The sequence below is a fragment of the Crocuta crocuta genome, unplaced genomic scaffold (genome assembly GCF_008692635.1).
Source record: "Crocuta crocuta isolate KB4526 unplaced genomic scaffold, BGI_CrCroc_1.0 scaffold831, whole genome shotgun sequence".
NCBI lineage: Eukaryota > Metazoa > Chordata > Mammalia > Carnivora > Hyaenidae > Crocuta > Crocuta crocuta.
In genome coordinates, this window is record NW_027531990.1 from 381,545 (window position 1) to 387,572 (window position 6,028).

Below are 6,028 nucleotides of genomic sequence, written 5' to 3' on the forward strand. Positions count from 1 at the left end.
ACAATAATGCTGAGCCCCGAAGGGTAATTAGAAACCTTGCCAGCAAACGAATGCGAATGTTAAAATAGGCCAAGCAATGAGAACACTGCATAAATGGCATACTTTGTCAAAGGGCACATGACATTCAGGGAATCCTAAACAGATAAATAAGATCAGAATGCAGGCTCTGTCCAAAAGGACAGAGGGAGGAGGAGTGGACATTACATTATAGTAAGTGAGATGTAGGATAAAATTAAAGCCGTATTTACATGTAAGCAGACAACCTGGTTAAGGGACTACTGTAAAATGCCGGCTTATAAATAATGAAGTTTGGAAGCAAGGTAGTGGAGATATGTGAGAGAAAGAATATAGACATATTGATGAGGTAGAATATGAAGGTATTATGACTAATTGATGGCATGAATGGAGAGGGAGCCATGATGACTCCCAAGTTTTAGCTGGATCCCTAGAATAACTCTCTTAACAAAATGTAAACTCTAAGAAAGAAGATATTTGAGGGAGAAATAGTTTTATTTTGGACATCCAAAATTTTTTTTTAAGTTTATTTATTTATTTTGAAGGAGAGAAAGAGAAGCAGACAGAGAGGGAGAGAGAATCCCAAGCAGGCCTCATGCTCAGCACAGAACCCGAGGTGGGGCTTGAGTTCACGACAATGAGACCATGACCTGAACTGAAATCAAGATTCACCAAGGTGTCCCTGGACTTACTAAGTTTGATATTTGCTAATTCATTATTCTTGGTTTCACGGTCTACTTAAGAATGGGTTCAAATCAAAAGTTGGTATCTGTAATCCAGAAGGGATTGTGAGCTCCAGCAAAATCGACTGTGAAATTAATTGACGTATACATATACACAGTCATTGAAGACATAAGGAGAGATAAGATTATCTGGGGAAAGGGAAGTGCTGGTGAGCTGGTGAGCAGCTTTTCAATGCTATGTCCTTCCCAGTCCTGTTTGGATAATCCTAGGCTCCTCCTCATGGCCATGTTCTTATCTGTACAGTGATGGGGTTAGAAATAAGCATGTGTTCATTTCTAAACAATGAGAATTAAGAGGATCTGTCCATTTGGGGGCAGGACTGGAAAGACTGGTGTTGGTTATTGAAAAGGTGTCTTCTTTACCAAAAGGGACAGGAAGAGATGAAGGTTAAATAAGACATTCTAAGTCTTCCCACAAAATAAGTTATATACACTTATTTTAGGAACATACATATAATTAATACTTTCAGTATTTTCTTTTATTAAATGTTTTCTTTCACTAAAAAGTATATATATACACATATTTGCAACACACACACACATATAACACAACCACACACATATAGGGCAGAGATTAATGCTCCACAACTCATGTATTTATTCAAAAAATATATAGCACTCATTGCTATGTCCTTCATACCAGGTAGGAGATAGGTGATCATTATACAAAAATAAATAAATAAATAAATAAAATAAAAAATGAATAAATAAACCCATTCTTTTCACTTCCCTAATAACTCATGATCCAGTAAGAGGAAAAGAATATCTATGTCTAAATACTTATATTACATGGAATAATTGAGAAATAAAGGGTAAGTGGAATCACCTACCACGTGTTTTACACATAATGTCTAATTTTCTAATCTACACTTTATAGGATAATGATCAAAACTTCCAAGTGTGAGTTAATTTTCCCTAGATGAATCAGCTATTAAATAGCTCCCTTGAGATTAAACTTTAGGGTTCTCTCTTGTCAAAAGAATTTGAGCAACTCAAAAAGATGTTAAAGGTTTCATTCGGCTCATGCTTATGAGGGAGACATGTGTACCAGGAGCTCTCCCAGTAGAAGCAGGTTTGAACTTTCTTAGGATGAGGAGCCAAGAGGAGAACTTGCTCTGGTGACAGGGCTCAGGGAGCAGTTTTCATCTTTAGCTGCTAGAAAGCTTGTGGTTGGAAAGCTTGGATTATCCCAGTTTCTCACTCCTCTCGCTCAGTATCTCTGACACAATCCCATCCTGACAAAATAGGCCTTTCAAGAGCTTGCTTTTATTTTTTTTTTTTTATTGTTTTCAGCAAATCTTATGCCTTATCAATGTTCAGAGACAGTGAGGGGGAATTGCAAAAAAAAAAAAAAGTCTAGGGGAGAAAAACAACAAAAGAAGAAGGAAGAAAGTTGGTTGGCAAGGGAAAGCGGAGAGCCTCTATCTCTTTTAAACATTTGCAGTTTGATACCAAATCTCTTTTCTAGGCTACTTCTCTGCCACACTGATCTGACATTAACTCTTGACTTGTGGAATCTACTTGTACAAACTAATAAACAGCAACAAATAATTGCCTGAGGGAGAAGCTTCAGGCTTTATAGAGGAGATGATGCAGATTTAAGGTAATAGATGTAAGCAATAGTTCATCAGGGAGACAAAGTAGAAGTGTAAGTGCATGAGCCAGCACGGTTATCTTGGGAAAAGTCTTGGAATCATTAACAAAAAGGACATAGGATTGAATGATTAAAAAAAAATAGGACATAAATAAAACTTGGCATTACTAAAATCTAACATGACAAAAATGAAGCCTAGAGACATGCTTGAGCATTAATAATCTTCTGGTCAGGGGTTCCTGGCTGGCTCAGTTGAAGAACATGTGACTCTTGATCTAAGAGCTGTGAGTTTGAACCCCACACTGGGTGGAGATATTACTTAAAAAAGAAATCTAAAAAAAGTAATTTTCTTTTTTCTTTTTTTCTTAAATAGTTTATTGTCAAGTTGTTTTCCATATAACACCCAGTGTTCATCCCAACAAGTGCCCTCCCCCATGCCCATCATCCCCACTCCCCCTCTCCCCACCCCCATCAGCCCTCAGTCTGTTCTCAGCATTGAAGAATTCTGATCACAGACAGGTTTAGTATGTGACTTAAAATCTATTGCCCTAGGCAAGCAATGAAAGGTCAATACAAATTTAGAAAAAAAAAAATCCATCCCAGTTGTAATGTAAAACCCAGAGCAAAGATGAGCTAGAAATATCAAAGGGAAGAGAAATAGGCCATGGGAGAAGGGTACAGTGAGAGGCTTATGCATATACGATCTTCTGATGCTTGAAAAGCAGTTTAATATGATGGTACAGCACATGGATTCTTGAGCCCTGAATAGATTTCTGGAGCCAGAATACCTGGGGGTTCAAATCCTAGTATTGGCATTTACCAATGACATTAGGTAAATTGTTTAAATGTAAGGAAATTGCATGCAATTTCATATAGTTGTTATGAGGAGTCCTTGATCTAAGACACTTAAAATTCTTAACATGTTGTTGGGCAATTAATATTTGTTATCTTCTATTAATTTACCTAATGATACTTACCTGACAGCAGTGATTCTCAAAATGTACTCCCCAGTCCAGGAGTATCAGCATTCTCTGGACTCTGTCAGAAATGGAAATACTTGAGCCCTATCCCAGAGCTCTGGAATCACAAACTGCAGAGTGAGTGAAAAGGGCAGCAATGTGAGCTTCAATCTGCCTTCTTGGTGATTCAGTAAACCTTAATGAGTGAGACTACTGCATAAAAGCACCCTAAAGTTACAGCAATGTCTATACCTATGAGAAGTAGGACCATTTCTTAGAGCAGGTTTTAAATAAGAGTGTGGTAAGACTAATGATGTCATATTATGGCCACAATAATGGCCATATGGAAATATACACAAGATATATGTATCTCACTGTCTAGTTGCTTTGGGTTAAGCGGTGCCTGCTACACATGTCCTCTTTTTATAATATAAGTGGTCCTGGGGTAAATAACATTGTTAGGCACACCGTAAGGCAGATCCAACTTAACGCTTAACAAGAATTATATAATTTACAAAGTCATTTCTCACAATAACTTTAAAATTTACACAGGAGAAGCATTTTTTTTTTTAATGTTTTATTTATTTCCAGGAGAGAGAGAGAGAGAGAGAGAGAGAGAGAGAGAGAGACAGCATGAGCAGGGGAGGGTCAGAGAGAGAGGGAGTCACAGACTGAAATAGGCTCCAGGCTCTGAGCTGGCAGTCAGCACAGAGCCCGACGCGGGGCTCGAACACGAACCGTGAGATCATGACCTAAGCGAAAGTCGGACGCCCAACCGACTAAGCCACCCAGGCGCCCCAGGAGAAGCATTCTTAATACTTCTATTTTAAAATGAGAATATGAGAGTTGGGAATTTAAAATGATTTGACTAGAATCATTTCTATGTCCTCAGATGTTAAACATCATGTTTATTTTATTTTTATTTACTTACTAAAATAATATAGCACTTAGTAGTCCATTTCTTCTTAATAAATGTTAACATATCTTTCTCCCACTTATCTAATCATTTAGTATTACTCATATAATCATTTTTCAACGTTTGCAGAAAACAACTGAGGTTCTGAGATTGGAAGATAAGAAAGCTGGGATCAATTAATTTAAACATAGATTAATTATGTACCTTGTTCTAGGCACAGTAGTAGATATTGAGGGATACAAAGACTCATTGGATATACTGTTTTCCTCAAAGAACTTATATTTAGATACAAAATTTTTGTTTTTGCTGCTGTTGTTTTAACATTTATTTATTCTTGAGAGACAGAGAGAGACAGAGCACAAGTGGGGAAGGGGCAGAGAAAGACAGGGAGACACAGAATCCAAAGCAGGCTCCAGGCTCTGAGCTATCTGCACTGAGCCCAACATGGGGACTGAACTCACAAATGGTGAGATCATGACCTGAGTCGAAGTTGGACACTCAACTGACTGAGCCACTCAGGCACCCCTTGGATACAGAGTTTAACAGTTTAAGGGTAAATAAGTTAGCAACTTGAGTTGAAATTGTCACTGGAGGTGAAGAGAACAGCTACTACTAATTTAATATACTCCCTGGCTCATAGGCATTAGGTTGACCACTGGACCTGGGATAGGAGGTTAACAGACCAAGAACGTGTCACTGAAATATTATTAAAATTTCTATACTACCCAAAGCAATCTACAGATGTAATACATCCTTATCAAAACATCAACAGCATTTTTCAAAGAACTAGAACAAACAACCCTAAAATTTGTATGAAACCATAAAGACTTTGAATAGCTAAAGAAATTTTGAAGAAGACACACAAAACTGGAGGAATCACAATTCCAGATTTTAAGTTACATTACCAAGCACTAGTAATTACAACAGTATGGTACTGGCATACAAATAGACACACATATCAAAGAAATATAACATAAAAACCTAGAAATAAACCCACAACCAAATGGTCAATTGATCTCTGAAAAAGGAGGCATTGATTCATACTGGAAAAAGACAGTCTCTTTAGCAAATTGAATTGGGAAAACTGGACAGCCTTAAGCAAAATAATGAAACTGGATCACTTTTTTCACCAAACACAAAAATAAACTGAAAATATATTAAACACCTAAATCTGAGACCTGAAATCATAAAAATCATTGAAGAAAGCAGAAGCAGTGATGTCAATGACATCAGCTGTAGCAATATTTTTATAGACATGTCTCCTAATGCAAAGGTTATAAAACTAAAAATAAACTATTAGGACCACATTAAAATAAAGAACTTTCTCCATAGCAAAGGAAACAATTGGCAATAAAAGGCAATGTACTGAATGAGAAACAATATTTGTGCATGAGATATCTGATAAAGGGTTAGTATCCAAAAGATATAAAGAACCATTACAACTCAACACCCAAAAAACAAATAATCCATTTAAAAATGGTCAGAATACATGAGCAGACATTTCTCCAAAGAGGATATATAGTTGGCCAAAAGACACATGAAAAGATGCTCAACATGACATCATTAGAGAAATGCAAACCAAAACTAGAATGAGATATCAACTCACACCTGTCAGAATGGCTAAAATCGAAACAAAAACAACAGGTGTAGATGAGGATGTGGAGAAAAAGAAACTGTACAATATAGTGGGAATGAAAATTGGTAAAGCCACTGTGGAAAAGTGTATGGAGTTTCCTCAAAATATTGAAAATAGAATTACTCTATATTCCAGTAATTTGCCTACTGGGTAGTTATCCAAAGA